The 23,037-nt window shown below is 34.7% G+C and overlaps 1 protein-coding gene across 3 annotated transcripts in view; it reads right to left on the reverse strand.

Annotated features, from left to right (window-relative positions):
- Nucleotides 1-23,037, reverse strand: part of LOC143238086 (paired box protein Pax-6-like) — a 125,571-nt gene that overhangs the window by 93,332 nt on the left and 9,202 nt on the right. Inside the window, exon 1 of one of the 3 annotated variants that reach the window (XM_076478025.1) lies at nucleotides 13,054-13,202. The exons of 1 other annotated variant lie outside the window; for it this stretch is intronic. The gene's annotated coding sequence lies outside the window, so the exon portion shown is untranslated. Of the gene's footprint in view, nucleotides 1-13,053; nucleotides 13,203-23,037 lie in introns of those variants that run through there. One more of the 3 variants, XM_076478030.1, reaches the window with a different exon arrangement.

Raw genomic sequence — 23,037 nt, forward strand, 5'->3', positions numbered from 1 at the left:
TAACAACGTATCTTCCGCTGAGCTAAGCATATCTTCTAGACATAGTAATAGCTAAATGAAAGGTGAATATCATAATGCAAGTTAAAGAATCATAAGGCTGTTTTTAATAGTTATATTGCTGTATTATTTGTCAGCTTTTAACGTTAAATATTAATAATGAGACGTATTAGAGTTAGTGCAGGTACACCATGACTAATATAATTGTCATCTTGTGTTGTTTATAAACAGAATAAACAGTTGCTGGTAAGATTAATCTTAATCTGACGTATTCCATAAACGTACTATTGTATTTAATAATTAAACCCATAATTTAGATCATATCGCAACGTTCAGTGAGTAAAGAGTTAAAAATACGGCCAGAATACTTAATTTAAAATTATAAACTAAAGTAGACGACTTTTAGCGATAGAAATTTGTTCTTCTCTTGCACTACACTTTTATATATATTTTACCGGAATGAGGGTGTTTACGATTGTAGCGACATCTCTCGAATAAATGTAAAACTTTTCGTTAAAAGACATTGAAGATCGATTACTTTTAGATCGCTTGGGAAGTTACATTTTTTTCGTAGTGTAATAAAACAGTAACTTAATGTCAAATTTATGTGAGAAACATTATCCCTAACGTGATATAAGTCTTATATAATATTTGTCTAAATACTAGTTGTATTTCCCCCCGATGAAGTTTTACTTTGGTATAGACTACAACATGAGAGAAAATATACACCTGAATAGTCCCGTGACGTCATTGTTGTATTTTTTAAACGTTCTTAGTTTCAAAGGTACAAAAATTCAACGATAGAAAGTCATTCATTAGGCGAAGAAACTTTTATTATTTTATTAAAATAATTCAATTTTGAAATGGTTAAATTTCAATAAATTGGTCAATTTTTATTTAAAAATTTAAATTGTTTCTAATGCATCAAGTCAACTATTCTTACTCTGTGGTCCGTGAAGTACTTTCAGTTTAGTCTGGGAAAAGATTGGACAATTACGGACAAATTCCATTGTGGTCAGTGGAAATTTAAAATAAAACAAAAATTCAAGTCGTTTGCGAACGAAAAAGGTTGAGAACCACTTCGTTAAACGTTTATGTGGTCCCAGTATTTTGTACAACAAAGAGAACAACATGTTGCACTTCAGTAAAGTTTTATATGTATAGAAAAGTGAAAGTATTGACGTATATTAAAAGAATGACGTTAATTTTATTCATTTATGCAACTAATAGCAAATAAGAACACAAAGACGTGAATAAATCAGACATAATTTCTTAAACAAAATTTCATTGGGTTACGTTTCAACAGTCAATTGTCCTGGTGGGATGGCGGTCAGTTTATGGGCTTGAAACGCTTAAATCAGGGGTTTGATCCCCTGCGGTGGACACAGCATATAGTTCAGTGTGGCCCTGCTTTAAACAAATAAACAAATTACAGTAAGAAAAGTCCTATTAAAGTCAATTTTAAGACCTGCTGTTTTCTTCCTCGTACGACCATTTTAATCACTGATTTAAAGTTTCAGTTATTTTTACGGGTTCTTTACTTCATACCATTACAGCAGTTGTTCTGTATTCACGTTTCTTATTAGCCCTTACGATCGCGACAACCGAGTCAGCGTTGTTCTACTTTTCGGTTATATGAATGGAAGCGAAAGAATTCGGTGAGTGTTCTTACCGCAAAGTTCTGTGAACGAACTCATTTTCAGTCAGGATTTAAACACGGAAAACACGTGAATAAAGAACAGTGAAGTTTACAGAGTATTAAATGACAATCCGTGGATGTAGAGACGAAACATGATCATGCGACGACAGCCAGACAACTTGGCAGCTTTCGTGTCACACGCTTTTGTTGGGATCTGACTCAGTGTCAAGCTGGGAACGTGAAACGATGAACACCGAAACGTGCAACTAAACCGTGGGATTCGTTTGTTGACAGAATTCTCTGGTGTTCAGGGTAGACAAGGTTAGAAGATCTTCGAGGTATTGGGTGCTATGTAATTCTATGCCACACCTCATTAAATGTATGTCAAATTAACATAATGTATATACAGTTATATAATGATTCATTTTCGTACAAATACACCCATTTTTCAAAATATGTACAGCATTTTTCTTTGTAAAATATAAATTTTAACATTTTTATTGCACACCTTTCCTTATATATTTTGTAAATCTTCAGAAGATAAACGCGAAAGGGAAGCTTACAACCATTCGCAACTAAAACTGTTATCTGCACCAGTAATATTATTTTATTTAATTAGAGAACTTTGACCTCACCTGGTTCTCGTGATTTATCCGAAGTTTAATTTCAAACGTTATTTTTTGTTTTGTTTTTAACCTTCCACAATATTCATCCGCACGTGATACATTTAGTTTCAAAACTTCATGGATGTTATTCCAACTCTTAATAATCTCAATAGCAGGTTTTCAGCTCGTGAAATAATTAAAAAAACAACGACTGTGAATTCAACATTTCTAGTAATGTTGACGTAGTATTTTCTATCTCGTGTAAAAGCTGGGTTTATATGCTGCAATACAAGTTTGCCAGTTGTTGTTTTTTTCAAATTAAAATGTTCCTGTAATCTAGCCCCCCAGTGGCTCAGCAGTATGTCTGCGGACTTACAACACTAAAAACCGGGTTTCGATACCTGTGGTGGGCAGAGGACAGATAGCCCATTCTGTAGCTTTGTGCTTAATTAAAAAAGAACAACAAACAAACAACTGTTAATCGAAAGTGAATTGTGGTCATAAAACATTGCTAGACAGTGTAATATAAACCTACAAAGGACAATGTTATATTCACATAGATACTAAGTGGTGTTATTGTACTATGGAAAATGAAAATTGAGAAAAAAACAACAAACGAACCTAAACTTAAGAACTTGTGATACTGAAATTATAATTTAAGCAGCAAAATACTGTGTTCCTATAACCAGTGCAAGTGCCATTTCTAAGCAAACTACAATAATGATCTTACATACGTGTTTAAACAAAAAATAGTTAAACTTCCAACATTTGTTTCATGCTATTGTCTTTACGAGACGAACATGATAAAATAGTAAGTAGCCCAAGAGCTCTCTCTAGCCTTACACTAGCGCAGATAGCCCTCGTGTAGCTTTGTATGAAATTCAAAACCAAAAAGAACACCATACAGTACATATAAAGCTACGTTATACAAAACAGTACATATAAAGCTACGTTATACAAAACAGTACATATAAAGCTACGTTATACAAAACAGTACATATAAAGCTACGTTATACAAAACAGTACATATAAAACTACGTTATACAAAACAGTACATATAAAGCTACGTTATACAAAACAGTACATATAAAGCTACGTTATACAAAACAGTACATATAAAACTACGTTATACAAAACAGTACATATAAAGCTACGTTATACAAAACAATACATATAAAACTACGTTATACAAAACAATACATATAAAACTACGTTATACAAAACAGTACATATAAAGCTACGTTATACAAAACAGTACATATAAAGCTACGTTATATCTTCTTATCATATAAGAAACTTTTTACTTAAAACTTCCCTTTTTTCCTTGTCCAACTATCGAACATTTACATTTTACGCGTTTCAAATAGCCTCGTTCCCAACTCTCGTTCTGTTACAATTGATTTCTTATAAACTTTTCTTGTTATTGACAGTTTTGTAATTAAAACCAGTAAAAAAAGGTCATTATATGACTGTTAGGGGTCAAGACTATCGGAAAAGTTGCTCAGTCTAACACTTGAAACGTGAAGTTCCATTGAATTTTTTTAAAACTGTTTTTTTTTTAAATTGAAAAATCAATTTTTGTTCTCATACAAAACAGATTGATCATATTATAGATGATGGGTTATGAATCCTTTTTAAGTATTTCTTTTTATATATCTTCGAGTGGAAAAGAAGTAGAAAAAAATTACGAAAATATTGGCGGTTTTTCCTGATCTATAACATATGATACCGTAAGGTGGCTCTTTGTTGCATTGAAGTAGATTTTCATGTTTTTAAAATGTACGGAAAGCAATAAATAAATCATTTTATTTCTTCAACTAGAACATCAAGAAGTTAGTGTAATTCATCATTGGTAAAAGTAGATGCTTGTTTGTTTGTTTGTTTTGGAATTTTGCGCAAATCCACACAGGGACAATCTGCGCTAGCTGTCCGTAATTTAGCAATGTAAGACTAGAAGGAAGGCAGCTAGTCATCACCACCCATCCCTAACTCTTGGGTTACTCTTTTACCAACGAATAGTGAGATTGATCGTAACACTATAATACCCTAGAGCTGAAAGGGCGCGCATGTTTGATGGGATCGGGACTGAAACCCGCGATCCTCAATTTGGGAGTTCAGCTCCCTAACCACTTGACAATACCAGTCCTAATTATTAGCTCCTTTAATATACCTACAATGCACGCCCTCTGGTTAACCAGATAATATTGACATTCCGTGATGTTTTAGTATGTATTTTTCTTATAGCAAAGCCATATCGAACTATCTGCTGTGCCTACCGAGGGGAATAGAGTCCCTGATTTTAGCGTGCAAATCCGGAAACTTATAGCTGTCCCAGCGGGAGACCACTGTGATAGTAGCAGCTGTATACCATGGAGATATTCCTCAGATGAATCTCATCGTCGGATCAGCGGTAGATATCTGGACTTGCAATGGTAAAATCCAGGATTCGATTCTCCGTGATGAAGGAAGCGCACTGTGCAGATTTCTAGTAGATCGCCCTAACCATATATCTAGGCCTCACTAGTTATCATCAGGATATAATAGTGGTTTAGGCGTTCAAATGCTATCATCGCTAAAAACCGGGTTTAATACTCATGACAAGTACAACACAGATAGATTTGTGGTAAACAGTAAACAAGCCAGAAAACAACAACAAAGAATTCAGTTCGTTTCAATAAATGGCATTAAGGGGTACCATGAGAGTAACTGTTAATTGTCACCACCATTACTTGTGGTTGTTGCTTCCATCCCAGTAATGATGTTGCAGTATGTAACATCTTCCACTCGAGTAATGGCTACTGAGCTACATCCGAATCTTCAGAGAGCGTCCATACCAGGAGTCAGTGGTCAGTAAGGTTGAGGTGTGTTGAGTGTGATGACCAAGAATGATAGAAGTGGATGATAAGAGTTTTTTTTATACCGTCTTCTGACAGCAACAGTTGTGCACTACACACATGAAGTAACCATTTTTATAGTACAGCTTAACCAACATGATCCATTCTTCCATATTTAGCATTGTTTTATGGTTTCCAATGCTAATTCTATACTTACGCACATAATGTCCTAGTGCCATTTCTTTTCTTCTAACCTAGGTTCGTACGAAATACATTACAGTCAAATGTTATGCCTCGCCCTTAACGTTTACAATGACCCAGTATTCATTACCCGATCGTGACGTGACTGTGTGTATGTATATATATACCTATCTGATTCATCGTATTTATTTCTGATAAAGAAGTTCATTACAACAGTATCTGAAGCAAACTTCATTACACTAACAACAGTTACTGATTACTCAGGTTATTTTCCATGTCTTTTATTTCAGAGAATTTGTTTTTTTCCAGATTGTTATTGGATTATCCATTTGAAGTGACTGTCACAGACTAATGGAAGTATCAAAGTTCACTAGTCACTGCATGGGAGTTACCAGAAGAGGGTATTAACGATATATTATATCACATTATCAATATGCATTTGACACCTTTGATAATAACTCTTTATTATGGGTTCTAGACAAAAGCGGTTGGCATGACTATAACAATAGAGACAGGCGGTATTCCACATCACGTTTTGATTCGACCTTTGATACTTGACCACGCTGAGTCTCCGCCCCTGTTACCCCGTCGGACCAGAGAAGGAGAAAAAAAATAATTTAAAGAATGAAAACCTTTCTGAAAGCAAGCATGTGTTTGTGGTAGAGCCCGCTATTTATTGAAAGCAGCTAGAAGCAACTGTAAAAGTTGAACAAAGCCACCCTGTACAGAGCCAAGCCTGTATGGTTGGTTGACGATTCTGTTTCTTAAACGTTTATTTCTGACCATGAAAGCCTATTGAGAACTAAAGTTCTGAATCAGAGCAGATTTGCAACTTTTCATGTAATGAGGCGTTAACAAGAGAAGTTTTTTTCGCGTTTACACACAACCCACCTTGACAGGTATAAAATTGATTGTTTTATACCCGCTTGTTGCTAAGGTCTGACTTACCTCTCATCCATATTATATATAAATGGTATGTGTTGATGATAGAATTGATATACAATAAAGAAGATGCTGTTGGTAACAACATTATACCAACGCCATCTGTTTCTACAAAAAGCTTTGAACTCAATATTAAAATGGTTATTATAACCTACGTTTAAATAACATTAAACTTATTTAATATTTTAAGAAAAGGTTAGATTTATAATGACGCAAAGGGATTTTTTAATAACTGCTTTATAGAATGGCATTTAACAGCTAATTATATATATATCATATAGAATAACTAGTATTGAAACATAATATTGACACCCACTACGTGATATATTACAACAATTCCCTTTAAGAAATTATTTTCGTAAATGCCCTTTACGTGATAACAGCTTCACTGAATGGGTTTAACAACCCATTATATACATATCATAGATCATACAGAACAATGCGTATTAATACATCCCATTAACACCTTTTACCTGATATCTTACATCATTTATCTTTTTAAGACGTTATTTTCGTAAATGCTCTTTACATGATAATTCACACCCACCATCTACCCACGCTCTCAACGTGAAAACTTCCTTTAACCATGTTTGACTGAATACCGTAATCTGAAATGCCCACCACATATCTGTAAAATTTCTATAAGCCTTAAAATTTTTGATAATTGTCAAGAACCCTTAATAGTAACTGACATCGACCTTATTTACGTATTAGAGTACACCTTGAAAGCTATAAGCTACCCTGTCTTTGACCCCTCTTCAACTCTGCTTTTTAATAACTGTCTTCTTTACGTGATGACCACAATACGTATTTTTGTGTTCTAAGTAACACTGTACACATTTCCTGTCATCAACTCGCTTCACGTGATAACTAACTAACTTTGATGCAACTGATTTTAACTTTAATTACATGCTAATTATTACCAGTTAAGTTTTAACATTATTCTTAGCTGCAACTTTTGGCAGGTTCTACAAATGTTGACGTAAAAAAAAAAAATAATTTAGAACCAGTCATTAACCATAATGGCTAAAAAAATTACCACACGGATCAGTTAATTCGTGTTCCTGTGAGACTCTTAACAGGACCAGCTTAAGGCTATTAATTCTAGGTTTTATAAGTTAAGTAAATGCAGGTTCAAGAGTGTTACGTTCGACTACACAAATACCTCGTTACATTACAAGTTGCTTTCTTACTCTGATGACAGTTCTCGAGCCCAAGTTTGAACACATAACGAGCAAACAGATTTGAAGAATGAGTCCCTGTCGGGACTCATGGAAGGTGTGGGGAGGTAGTCTCGAGAGGTTAGACGACCCCCTCGGACAATGTTTACTTTTCGCTTGTGATGTGACAGACTTTTAGTGATATTTCCGGCACTAGAAATGCGTATATAAAAGAAAAAAAGGTTCAGATGTCTACATCACTTCGTTACAAAAGTCAAAGAATACAATCAAAGCAGCTTCTATCTCTCTTCAGGGAACGCGACAGTGGACGTCGTGCGCCAAAGGACAAACATTTTCTATTCAGTGTTATTTCATATTTGTGTATATCAGTTAAAATGAAATGTATAAGTGTATATTAGATTATCATGGACAAAAGTACATTTAACTGAATGTTTACTGAAAAATATACAAATAAATTATTTCCCGTATTATTTGTTTTTGGGCTGATGAGAATTGGTCATGCTGAAAAATACCTCGTCATGCAATCTTCGAACGTATCTTCAGTTGGAATAATAGAAAAAAAAAAAGCACCCAACATACAACAAAAACAAAGTAACTGAACAACACTGTTCAGTTCATAGCTATGCAATGCCAACGATTGTTTTATAGTTTTAATGGAAGTGTTAATTGGGTTAATAGCCAGAAAGAAAACTTTCGATAACAGTACGATCAAGTCGGCCTGGCATGGCCAGGAGGTTAAGACACTCGATTCGCAATTAAAGGGTCGCTTATTCGAATCCCCGTCACACCAAACATGCTCGCCTCTTTCAGCCGTGGGGCGTTATAATGTAACGATCAATCCCACTATTCGTTGGTAAAAAAGAGTAGCCCAAGAGTTGGCGGTGGGTGGTGACGACTAAGTGCCTTCCCTCTAGTCTTACACTGCTAAATTAGGGACAACTAGCACAGATAGTTCTCGTGTAGCTTTGCACGAAATTAAAAAAACAAAAAGCAAATAATCGGTTAAGTCATCAAACTATGACAATCGTTTATAATAAATTCGACAAGAAATTAACAATTTTATTTCATAGCCATTATATGTCATTCAAGAATCACTTTTACTTGTTTAGATGGTATATTTTTGTGTTCCAATAATCAATCTTCTTCGGTTTACACATTATAACTTCATCACAGTTTTGGTGTGTGAGAAGATATGAAATCTGTTTCCTTTCCTACATGTTCTGGAACTTTAGGTTTGTGATTATAATCTTAATTATTAGATTAAAGATCTTGATACCATTATTTGGTGCCACTGTTACGAATGACAAATCACTGCTTCGACTTAAGCCTAATTGTCACCAAACATTCAACATGAACTTTTCAAAGAAAAATTATTTAGCTGTCAATTTTCTAAACTTCGTAGATGAAACATTGAAAATACCAGTAAATCCTTTAAAAACTTCAATATAACTATAGTTTGTGAGCATATGTATGTGTGTCTCGAAAATTATTATGAAACTTGATAAATGTCATAAAGAATAGGCTATGTCTGTTTTACATAGCACAAAGTATTGAGTTCCCGTTACTAAACCTAACATAACTATAGTAAAATATACGGATGCTTTAACTTTCTCTTCTGGTGTTTTCACTCTTTCCAGATACGAAACTTTATCTTGATCAAAAAAAAAAAGTCCAACCTTGGATAAAATTCTCAGTTTGTTGAATTTGAAAATGGATTAGATATCTCTGAAACGTTCAACTGAGAAATCGGAACACAAACACACAATGTTTAAACGTTTTACTTAGTCCAACAGGTTTAAAAGACTGCAAACTTTTTTGTTGTTACTGAATACTCTGACTTTCTATTCAAGTTTGTTTTTTGAATTTCGCGCAAAGCTACTCGAGGGCTATATGCGCTAGCCGTCCCTAATTTAGCAGTGTAAGACTAGAGGGAAGGCAGCTAGTCATCACCACCCGCCGCCAACTCTTGGGCTACTGTTTTACCAAACATGCTCGCGACCGGGATTCGAACCCGCGACCCTCAGATTACGAGTCGAACGCCTTAACACACTTCGCCGCTTGCCGGGCCCATTCTATTTAAGAAACCAAATAAAAACACAAACTTTTCAATTGACCAATAATACATAAGCTATAAACTTTGTTAAGGGAATCTTCCTTTACCAGAGTCTTAGTACGAAAATGGAAACAGATTATATAAATATGGTAATATACATATTACACAGTGGTAATAGCTTAACAAAGCTTAGACATAAAGGCAAAAGTTTGTCTGTCGTATATTTATCAGACAGGAAGCTGAATGTTACAAACTGATTTATCTGATAGCAAGCTGAATGTTACAAGCTGATTTATCTGATAGCAAGCTGAATGTTACAAGCTGATTTATCTGACAAAAAGCCGAATGTTAGAAAATGAGGCATGCTGAACATCGCTCTTACAACTGAAAAACGTTGTATTTGGGGTAAAAGTTTTGTTAAATTATGGTGTAATTCAACATCTTACTTGTCTCAACCATATATCCAAAGCTCACAGCATTAAATAGATTTCTGAAAGTGTGTTCTAACTTTTTGGTTACTTGAAGTCTTAAAAACCGTGGCGAATTTTTCTATTTATAGTTGCTTTAGACTATTCGTTTATAACAGTGTTTCTCAAACATTGAGGTGACAATTTGTTTGTTAAATATCTCGCAAAGCTACTCTCGCCAGCTGTCCTTGATCTAGCAGCACTGGACAAAAGGGAAGACAGTCCGTCAACTCCATCTATCGAAATGTAATAATCTTGACCAATGGTTAGTGGATCTGACCGTCACATTATAGCGCTCCTTCAGCCGTTTATCCGTTGAGGTAATGATGCATTATCGATTTCACAATCAACTTTTATTATACCTCCAACTTTCCAGTAAGTTCTAAAATGGGTACTTTTAAATACGTCACATTTTTTTGTTTTATTGAAACAACTTACGTTTGTCGCGTCCTTCGATCTGGCAGGGCCTGGTGGTTAGGGTGGTGAACAAACGGGAATAGGCACGTAAGTGGTAAATAAATTATTTTATTTAATTTTAAACGTTTCTGTTCCAAATGCCATATTTCTGTTATTACGTAGGTTTTTAACCTGTTTTTTGTTGTTGTTAGTCGCTGCCGGGTTTGTGTCGGGCAGGACGCGAGCTTTATGGAAAGGAAAATATAAATACTCAAACATTTGACCTCACTACGAAAAACGATTAAGGCCCAGTGATTTATAGAATTGGCAAACTTCCCACATATAATCAAGCTGTTATATGAGACGCTGGATAAACGTTTTGATAACTAATTGTGTATTTGTTACTCGGCGAAGTCTGCCCTCATGGAAATTAAAATTTGTAGAAAGAAACAAGTGAAGAAACTAGGACCACATTTCGTCTGTCATCTTTGAAATAGAGGTGGCGATGCGATTAGATAAAAAGACAAAACCATAATGTGTACCGTGGGAAGTTATTTTTAAAAATCTACACGTTTGGGTTTGATTTGTTTTGAATTTCGCACAAAGTTACACAAGGGCTATCAGCGCCAGCCGTCCCTAATTTAGCAGTGTAAGACTAGAGAAAATGCAGCTAGTCATTACCACCCACCGCCAACTCTTGGGCTACTCTTTTACTAACGAATAGTGGGATTGCCCGCAAATTATAACGTCCCCACGGCTGAAAGGGCGAGTATGTTTGGTGTGACGAGGATTCAAACCCGCGACTCTCATATTATGAGTCGAGTGCCTTAACCATCTGTCCATGCCGGGCCCACGGATTCTCATGATCATAATGTGACTAAAGCTAAAAGGGATTCTGAAAACGTAAAGAAACTAAAGCAGTTATGAATACTATATTGCAAAGAATGTAAGTGATTGTCTTGGTAACGCCATTGTTGAAAAGTACCGATACCACAACGTTATAAAAATATACGGTATCGGTATCTTGAAAAACAAACAAACGATTTTTTATATCAAAAACAAAAATAATTGCAACTCAAGATTTTAATACGAATTTTGTTTTTAATGTGTTTCTTATCGCCATGTAGAAACTCACCAAGAAAGTTAATTTTGAAACTAATAATAAGTTTATAAGTTAGATATATTCATTATTCGTGTTGTTCATGTAGTACAAGTGTGTAAATCATCATTGTTAAGTAATCATTGTGTCCTGAGAATCCTCACATAAGTAATTAATGGTTAACAACAGCCCAATTCTGATAGTACCGTTTCCATGCATATACAATAGTCTTTTTTGTATAATATGACATAAGAGTATTGAATGTTTACGTGAACCATTAGTGATGACGAGAAAACCCATTTGTAGAGTAAAATATTTTTTCAACCCAAACGAGCCGTTTTTGCATATATATTTACCTGAACCAGCTCTACATAAATTATGTACAATACACCATATAATATAACCCAAGTCTTATATAATCAAGCAGTATTAATTTAGTCCATATAACATACGTATCGTCTGTCAGAGTAACTTTGTACGGTTTCAAAAACCTTGAATAACTTTGTACGGTTTCAAGAACCTTGAATACTCCTTGAACAAAACAAAAATGTTTCGGACATTACACAAACTACACTAGAACTTAATGCTTCTACTGTCCCTAATTTGGAACTTAGAGGTTAGGTTGGAAGGTAGCTGCTCAACAACGCTGTCAGCTCTTAGCATACACACTAATTAAACCGTGGAATATGACATGGCTTCAAAGTGCAGACCGCGATTGTTTCGATAACGGGACGCGAACCTTGGACCCTCAAATCTACAACGCAGCACGCGTATTATTATTTTTGCCTTACAAATTCGTTCAGTTTTCTAGATGTCTACACCTGGGTCAAGCACTGTAATCGCCTTGTCGGTGCAGTAATTTGACTCTTCCTTACGTCAGTTAGAATTTCCGGTGTCATGCAACGCTTTTCTAAAAAAGTATCTTTTTATCTGGCTCTCACTGAGCGAGTGGAGTCGGATTTCGACAGATCTCTGATATATACGCTGCTTATGAGTTACTTTAGACACGTTAGTCGCCTGTAAGAATAAAAAAAGGTTACGTCTTCATGGTTTGCCAGAACGCGGTCTGTATACGTAACAGTCTCTCGAGGGTAAAATGCCCAATGTACTAGTGGTTTCAATTTCTTTATCTTTATGCAAGAAGGGAGAGGAAATTCTTGTCCGTCAACTGTTCACCTAGTTCAGTGGAAATGGGTTTGTGAGGTAAGATGATCGAGTAAATGAATCGTTGTTTTGGAAAAAATCGTTAAAGTCGGCCCAGAAATTGTGCTTACGGCTCTCTTCATCCAGGCGAATTGAAGCGCGTTGCGAACATTCAATCTTCTGGCCCGTAGCGATACGCCTCAACAAACGTGCTCACTCGCTATTTGGTTCTGTGAGCTTCGGCACGCGCATTAATGCCCGTGAAGTGAAATGGACGCCAAATCGCTCGTGCTTTAGCGCGCAATGTCTTGGCACGCGGAATCTTCCAGCCTTAGGTGACGCAGAGCGCGTGCCTCTGCTTACACCTCATCAACGCTCAAACCAACCAGAATTGCGAAATGACCTACTAATTCATTTGGCTTGAATTCTATGCTTGCTTGGAGCGTGTCAGGTCGCATTCCTTTACAAAAGTAAGAGAAATTGAAATTTTACACACCTCAGTTTACTAGACGTCTTCTGGTGATGATGTTAGAAGACGAGATGATTCAGCATGGTTATTTGCATTTCTGTTTTCACCTAGCAGCACAAACGTCTAAGCCACGTGTGTCACTCACTCTACGCCTTCTCTCTGCTTAAATAGGAAAACCACATCAAGCCACACTACCAAGAGTCAGAGCAATGAATCCGCCCCCGAAAGACAGGGAGTGCAAGTTGTAACTCGTTGCTATAGCAACCATACATCGATTACCGCCACACTTCAATTTCGTTGACCAATGAACCATTCTCCTGTGCTTGAGTGTGCCTGCCACGTCACAGGATTGACAAGCATGTTAGGCGGGCGGAGCGGTTAAAACGTTTCCCTTTCACTGGTCCAGTCAGCTTAGTTGATTTGACTTTGTGTCCACGCTTGCATGGCAAGAAGGTATTTCAGAAGAATCAGTGAAACAAATTAACATATAATAATAACTTTACAAACACCGATTCTCTAGGATTAAAAAGGTGTTTAAATCGCATCTATAAAACATGAAACTTATGTATAAGTATACTATGTATATGTATCTAGAGATTTCATGATTGGGTGATTACATTTAAAATGGATTTATTTCCGAATGAATACCTTCAGGCATAAACATTGACTTAGACAGATATGTTTTTTTTTTAATATTAATCTCAGATAATAAAATCATTTTCAAATGTATAAACATGTTAATTATTTACTAAGCCTTAATATTACACAGAATAGCAACCCAATATACGAAACTAAGCATCCGATAATAGATCTTAAACGCCGCTACAAAACTGAAAGTGAAAATCATTTTGCTCGGAATTTTTAGGCTTAAGCTATAATCCGTACAATTGTTACTTTTTATATTCATTCGCCTACAAGAAATCGTGAGCAAAAACTAAAGTTACATTACTGTTTATAAAAGTTTTTGGTAAAATAAAATTCCAAGATAAAAAGATAACTGACAATATGAAATGATTATTGCACATTTTAAAGTATTACCCCATTAAAGACTGATATCTGTTAAAAATCGCCCGGCATGGCCAGGTGGTTGAGGCGCTCGACTTGTAATCCGAGGGTCGCGGGTTCAAATCCCCGTCCCACCAAACATGTTCGCCCTTTCAACCGTGGAGGCACAATAATGTAACGGTAAATCCTGTTATTCGTTGGTAAAATAGTAGCCCAAGAGTTGGTGGTGGGTGGTGAGGACTACCTGCCTTCCCTCTAGTCTTACACTGCTAAATTAGGGACGGCTAGCGCAGATAGCCCTTGTGTAACTTTGGGCGAAATCCAAAACAAACCAAACTGTTAAAATCTGAACTATATTTCTGAAGGTGTATATTAGACGAAACTGCACCACTTTGAAGCTCACCGTTTACATTTGAGTTCATATGAAATACAAATCAATTCAGAATGGTGTACTAATGAAATATAATATTAATTATGCTATCAAATTCTTGCAGTATCCGGACACAACTGAAAACTACACGGATTAACTTTTCCCTACGGGTTGCAAGACACTATTAAAAGGTGTCCCTAAAACACTACCTTTTAAGATTACTCTTTCACACTGCTGCGTTTTTTACTGTGAATACAGGACTATTTTGAACACATTTCTTATTAATATTGATGATAGATTTATGCCAATCTCAATGCATTTGAATATGTGAGATAAATACTTTTTTAAACATAAAAACTCTGATATACACACGTTAGAATGAAATAAAATACACATAAAGAAACTTCGATGAAAGTAGATATTACTTGTGCTGGAACTAAAATACACAAATTGCAAAATCATGCGTTCTTATGACGTGCTTAATGTCTTTTAAATATGCTTTGAAGGAGCTTTCGCTGCTTTATATGTATATATGAATGTTTATACACGAATTGTATGTAAGTTATAACAGTTTCTGTTCATATTACAATGTTTCCATAAAGAACTATGTCCTAAATCAAAAGCTATATATGTATTTGTATATGCGCTGCCATCTTTTGGCAATGTGTTTAATCATTATGTTGAACTTCCCTCAAACATTTATGGTATATGAGGAATGCCTTCTACCGGTATTTAAGGAATGAAGGGTTAAAAATACAACTGATTTAATATTCGTGTTATTACGTCATAAATTTTTCTCTAGCGCATAGTTAATCTTTTACAAACAAGATTATACTGTCTGAATCATTTTTAACACACTTTCAAGAAGACGCCTGAGAGAAGATTTACTTCTTTTGGAAAAAAAAAAAAAAGATTCATATTTGTTTTTAAAATATTTAACGAATTAGATTAAAAAGTACTTATAAGTAATAATTATACTTATAATTGTTATAACTGTTACTTATAAGTAATAATTGAAAGCGTTAACTTTATTTTTAATGCATCATTTGTAACGGCGTATAAGACAATACGATGTTGAAAATTTGCTATAACTTAATCTGAATTACTCATAAAAATGAACAAATAAACTAACAAAACAAATCCAACAGTACAATAAACTGAAAAATATTTTTGAACCATTAATACAAATAGAGTTTACATAGCTATAGCTTACGTGTGATTAATTAAAATTCTAATTAACATAAAAAAGTTTTGAAATTATTCTTCATACTAGTAGCGTATCATTATAAAATCTACCAACTGATTAATTATAGCTGATTCTTCATCATGGTTAAATAAATAACAAATTCTGCTAATAGGTTAAATTTTTATCACAAAAATATAGTATGACAATTTTTACCAACTCGGTAATTCTTCGTTATAATAGAACAGCGTGTTGGTTACGCCAGATTGTTATTCTTCATTGTAGTAAATTAACACAACAGAATCTAACTATTGGTTATTTCATGATGATAGTGAAGTAGGCTAACGAAATATGTCTTTTTTGTTTGTTTTGAATTTCGCACAAAGCTACACGAGGGCTATCTGCGCTAGCCGTCCCTAATTTAGCAGTGTAAGACTAGAGGGAAGGCAGCTAGTCATCACCACCCACCGCCAACTCTTGGGCTACTCTTTTACCAACGAATAGTGGGATTGACAATCATGTTATAACGCCCTCACGGCTGAAAGGGCGAGCATGTTTGGCGTGACGGGGATGCGAACCCGCGACCCTCAGATTACCAGTCGCACGCCTTAACGCGCTTGGCCATGCCGGACCTCCAAAATATGTCAATTGGCATTGTAGTTAAAACGTTTGACCGAACATGCATATTGTGTTAATTTCTCACAGCAGTGGGGGTCCCAGCATGGTCAGGTGGGTTAAGGCTTTGGAATCGTAATCCGAGGGTCGCGAGTTCGAATCCTGGTCGCACCAAACATGCTCGCCCTTTCAGCCATGGGAGTTGTATAATGTATCGGTCAATCCCACTATTCGTTGGGAAAAGAGTAGCTCAAGAGTTGGCTGTGGATGGCTGCCCTCCCTCTAGTTTTACACTGCAAAATTAGGGACGGCTAACGCAGATAGCCTTCGTGTAACTTTGCGCGAAATTAAAAAACAAACAACCAATCATAACAGTGAACTAGAAAGGTAGAAACTAACAAGTTATTAACTTTTCATTGCAAAGGAATGAAGTTTACCGAGTGTTAAATTCTTCTTTTACTGAAAGTAAATGACGAAATAAATCTAATGTTAAATCTCAGTTATAGTGAAATAACATGATAAATTACAAAATGTGATTAATTCTTTAAGATAATGAAATAACATGATAAAATACAAAATCCGATTAATTCTTTAAGATAATGAAATAACATGATAAAATACAAAATGTGATTAATTCTTTAAGATAATGAAATAAAATGATAAAATACAAAATGTGATTAATTCTTTAAGATAATGAAATAACATGATAAAATACAAAATCCGATTAATTCTTTAAGATAATGAAATAACATGATAAAATACAAAATGTGATTAATTCTTTAAGATAATGAAATAAAATGATAAAATACAAAATGTGATTAATTCTTTAAGATAATGAAATAACATGATAAAATACAAAATCCGATTAATTCTTTAAGATAATGAAATAACATTGTAGAACGAACGGGATATTGAATTATTTATTATAATGAAACAGTATATTCCTATCTACCACTTGTATTCGTGATTGGGTCTTTCAATATTGCGAAGTAGTATGGCAGAACCAACGGACTGGTTATTCTTTCATTATAATGTACTAAATGATTAGGTTTCTGGAACTCATGATATTTTTAAACGCATTTCTCTAAAGTAATTAGGTACCAAGTTAACTGTGGGTTAATAATAACATATTAATCACAGAAAATAATTAAACAGAGTTTCCACTGATATTTCAACCAATTCCACTAAGTACTGTTGGAGTTACCTGCATAATTTACATTAAAATTGGTTATCTAACCCTATTTTATGGTCAATTTTTACACTGAGTGTTGCAACAGGCAAAACAGCATGGTTAGTTCTCCATTTTAGTGAAATATCATTGGTGACTCAACGAAATGGTTAACTTTACGTTATAGAAAACTATCTTGTTGGAGAAAAATAGATGGTTGTTATAAATGGAGTTCAGTGAGATTCGATTAATATAAGTACCCAATAGGGTGACTTGGGGCTCAGTGTTAGGACCTTTGATTATTTTGATTTACATCATAAATAATCAAGAGATTATTTAAATTTGGGTGTTGCTAGCTATGAAGAGGATACTGCTGCTTTACGAACGGACATTTGGATTATTTAGCGAGTTGGGCAGATGGCTTTTGATTTTAATACATGCAAAATAATGCAAGTGGGATATTACAATTTGAATTATAAGTATAGGTTTGACAGGAATAGTCTTAATAGAATAAAAAGAATCTTGGTTTTCTGGTTGATCAGTCTCGTATGCTCTTACTAGTGGCAGGGTGAGTAAGATTTTACTTTACGTTTACCATATAGATAATTTTCCATTATAGTAAAATAGCGTTGCATACTCTCCCAGTTGCTTAATTTTTCCTTTTAGTGATATAGCATGCTACAATAAACAAATTATTTTATCAATGTGAAAGACCACGACAGAGTATATCAGTTGATTATTTCTTTACTAATGTGAAGTAATATCACAGAACCCACCACCTGTCGAATTGTATATCTTAATAAAATAGCATGATATAATCTTCCAAATCATTACATTTTTATTTATTGTGAAAGAGCATTGTATAATTTAGTAACTGATTAATATTTCATTAAAATGATATAACATTACACAATATCAAAGAACAGTAAGGAATCTGTTTACTATTCAAGGACTTGGAAAAAAAATAGCAATTGGTTCACGTATCCAATCCTTAACCTCTTTAGAAACTTTTGGTCCAGGAAATTTACCATTCTTTGAACTTCCAAATGTTTTATTAACAATTAATTAACAATTAATTCTGAAATTAATGTAATAATTTTGTTCATTCTTGTTCATATCTACCAACTGCACACAATAAAGAATATTGTTCAAATCTTATTTAATAAAAATTGATTAAGAGATAGCATCTAATAACCTAATGTTACGTTAGCCATCCCACTTTCAACCTAAAATTTTGTTTACCCTTACTGTATCTGAATAAATCCTTACGATTAATTTTTTACATTTTCAACCAACTTTTTTCATACTCTTTTCTGATATTCTAATTTCCTGTTTTACTCAATCTCTTGATCTATAATCCTTCAGATCTTCCATCATTGGAGTCGAATTCATTTTTTTATATATCTATAATGTATCATATTTTTATTTGTATCATTTCACTGTTTTGTTTGTAGGCATATGTCTTATAGGAAAAAATATGCCTACCTTATTCTCAACAACGTGCTTATATTTTGTCCACATCTGTCAATTTCTGATAAAAAAATGGCTGACAGGATGTGCACTGGGGAACATCTGGATGTAGGTCACCGTTGGTCATTCAGTTTTGATATTTACTGCCTGTGGAAACAATTGAACAATTTAGTTACTTGGCTAATTGTTGAAGAAACTTATCATGTACAGTTTATCTCACTGTATAATATCCATAGAAATTTTATCAGTTATATCTGATGGTCTGTAATAAAATCCAAATAAAAGCCCTCTTGCCTTATAACCATTAACAGAAACCCCGACAAATTATTAGTACTAGATTTTATATTTTCAACTTGAAGAGGCTCTAATTCATATTTTACATACAAAACATGACTGAATAACAAGTTGATTCTTCCATATGTTGAAACCATATGTTCGGATCAACTAACTGGTCAAACTGGTATTTCGACTGGAACGCTGCCAGATAATGTCATGCTATACGATTTTAATTCTGTGACAGGCAGATTTGTTTGAATTTGCGCAAAGTTACACGAGAGCTATCTGCGCTAGCCGTCCATAATTTAGCAATGTGAGACTAGAGGGAAGGTAGCTTGTCATCACCACCTACCGGTAACTCCTCGGCCACTCTTTTTATCAACAAATAGGAGGACTCACCGATACATTATAACGTCCCCACGGCTGAAAGGACGAGCATGCTTGGTGTGAGGGGGATTCGAACCCGCACCCTTCAGATTACAAGTCGATTGCTTTAACCACATGGCTATGACCGGCCTTTACATCCAGATTTAGGGACATACGTTTAATATTGTATGTATATATACATATATCGTAAAAAATTATGACATTCAAAAATGTGTTTAAACGTTACTTAGAAAATTGGGCCCGGCATGGCCAAGCGTGTTAAGGCGTGCGACTCGTAATCTGAGGGTCGCTGGTTTGCATCCCGGTCGCGCCAAACATGCTCGCCCTTTCAGCCGTGGGGGCGTTATAATGTGACGGTTAATCCCACTATTCGTTGGTAAAAGAGTAGCCCAAGAGTTGGCGGTGGGTGGTGATGATTAGCTGCCTTCCCTCTAGTCTTACACTGCTAAATTAGAGACGGCTAGCACAGATAGCCCTCGAGTAGCTTTGTGCGAAATTCCAAAACAAACAAACAAATACTTAGAAAATTAATCTAAATCAAGACATTTATCTTAATGCTTGTGTTTAGTATCTTAGTTTAGACCGACGGTAACTTTAACATCCAAGTTGTAAACAGTAAGGAATCGGAAATACACTGTTTACACTAGTATACTGTGAATCCAAAGATTCCTGACTCGACTCCCGTTGCTTGAAGAAACGCGCTTCACTCTTCAGTACCGTGGTTGCACTCTGAGAGTAAAGGTCAAGTCCCTGTATTCGGCCACTAAAGGGTAGCCATAGAGTTGACTACTTTTTAATCCATTAGTCCAACATTAGGGACGTTTCTAAGAATTGGGTCTTCACTGTTTGTTAAAATACTGAGATAATTAGTAATGCCGCCAGAGTGTATATTATATAAAGTTCTTTTATCATTGTGATTCTTCGTAATATGTTAGAACATCGTTTTATATTTTCCTCCGAATTAACAAAATTATAATTTTTTTTCTCTTTTCAAAGAGAAAAACTCGAGAACAAGAGTTAATGTACATACAACGAAGTAAGTCTCCTCTCTGCCATAGTATAGGGGAGTATAGTATAGTATAGTATAGGGTGAACTATCACAGCAACTAGGTTTAATTAAAGCTTGAATAGCACCCTTTTTACGCCTCAGTGAGATGTTACACTGAGGGTAAGCCTATTTTCCGTGGGATTGATGGACGGCCAGCTTATTTACTTCGTAATGGAAATTTCATCAACGCACGAGCAACTTCAATTTCTTCCTTCATGACCTGTTTTATCCCACCACTTTTTGTATACTAATGTCATTTTCTAGAGAGTCTTCTGCTCTAATGAGCTTTCGTTAATAGGTATATTCGATACACGACTGTTTACACTTATTCCGATTGTCATTGATAATTTGCCATCTATACGTTGTCACGTGAGACTGTGCAATTTTTACAGCGTCTACTGACACGTCACGAAATCGTATTTTATTATCAAAATCTGAAACTTAAGTCTTGAAGAATATTCACAAAATTATTAAATCGTACTTTGTTAAATTAATTATCTTCCCAAAGTAAACAAAATAAGAACCAGAGGTTATATAACCTGCAAACTCTGCACCTTAAGATGTAATAACGTCTTACGTTTTCATTAGTCATCATGATGTATTGTGGAGTTGAGGTACATTGGTTCTCGTCTAGTTACCACACACATAAAAATCGCACTCTGGACTCTGAAGCAGGTTTGGTGCGTTATAAGAGTGACAGTCTCACAAGAATAGCTCAAGAGTTGGAAGCGGATTGTGTTCACTTCTTGCTTTCTCTCAAGTTTATCTAAATTAGGAACAGCTTGCGCAGGTTGCCCTCGCACAGTTTTGCAGTAAACAAACACCAAAGCCCTCTGTAGTGTTACTTGAATAGATCAAAACAAAGCAGATGTCAGAAGAAACTGACTACACAAACTATACTATTACAGCTAGTTCTAAAGCCTTTGGAATTTCACTGAAGTCAAATTGGACACTTTTATTTCCATCATAGGAGTTAAACTCGACCTAGCTAATTAATCACTGAGGAGCTTTACCCTGAAATGATGGTTTAGTCGGAATTACTAATTGAGGACTCTATTGTACTTAAAATAATTTGTTATTAATCAGAAACTACAAAAAATCGACTTAATTTCCATATGCTTTTAGATGCAATATAATATAATATAATATAATATAATATAATATAATATAATATAATATAATATAATATAATATAATATAATATAATATCTTACAAAACTGAGAACAAACGTTTATATTGTCCCTTTCCTCACTGAACGACAAACAGTACAATCTTTCAGTTGGATCAAGATGTCGAAGCAGAGATGTTATACTTCTTAAACTTAGCCCTGTTCGGTTCAGATCCGTTCCAGTTTTATCCCTAAAGTAATGCTTTGTTTGTATCATAGGATAAGAACGAAGACTTAGTGAACTACTGTTATCAGTGTAATAGGATTATTCTGTCTTGTTTTACTTACGATAATGTTGACGCCTTATAAATATCGACTCCTCTGGTTTTCGCAGACACAGATGTGAAAGTCTCACCAGCACTTCCCCACTGTTTGACTTTAAGCAACGCATACTAACTTTGTCTGTAATAATTAAATAAAGCAACCATTTCTTCTTGGTATTATTTAAAAATATAGAATATTAAAGGAAGCCAAGCTAAAACGTTTCATTAATGTTAATAAATAAAATTTCTTACTACTGTGAGAACGTAACATCTGACGTGTATATGATTAGTGACTTAATTCTTTTGGTTATTTCACTTGCTATTTACATAAACAATTCATATTGCTATTATAAACAGTCTGTTTCAATTCACACAATATATTTTGGTAAGAATAGCTTTTAGCTGGTCAGATTCGGTGCCTAAGGATATTAGGTTTTTCACGTCACATTATATCGTTTTCTCGGTTGTTGAGGTTCAGCTAAAAGATTTGTGATTAAGAAATCATTAAAATGTTGAATTCTTAATATTAAATAATTATTACAAAAATGCTATTCCTTTTTCTTTGCGAAATATATTTTTTTGAAAACAATGGAAATCATTGATTAAAAACGAAGTTATACATCATAACGCTGATTGTGTGACTTCGTTAATTTTGTAGCGAACTCCAAATAAAGGAAAATGAAATTAGAAGTCACCTAACAAGTCTCTCTACCTGATGAAGTTATACATGCACAAGTCTGCGTGATTTGGTACAGCGGTAAGTCTACAGATTGGCAACGCTAAAATCAGCCTTTCGTTTCCCCTCGGTGGAATCAGCAGATAGACCAATCTGGCTTTGTTATAAGAAAACACACACACACAGAATGAATGTATGTCAAAAATATTCTTTACAGTGCAGTTCGTATCCTTAGTATTTTATTGAAAATGGGGATCTTTATACCCCACTTTTTATATATAATAAACAAAAACAAACGTAAACAAAAATGATAAAACGCCGCACAATGTACTGGAAGTGACTGATATGTAGGACCCCCATTTTGGTGGGGATACACTGTTT

This window comes from Tachypleus tridentatus, chromosome 13, assembly GCF_004210375.1.
Source record: "Tachypleus tridentatus isolate NWPU-2018 chromosome 13, ASM421037v1, whole genome shotgun sequence".
In the NCBI taxonomy this organism is placed as follows: Eukaryota; Metazoa; Arthropoda; class Merostomata; order Xiphosura; family Limulidae; genus Tachypleus; species Tachypleus tridentatus.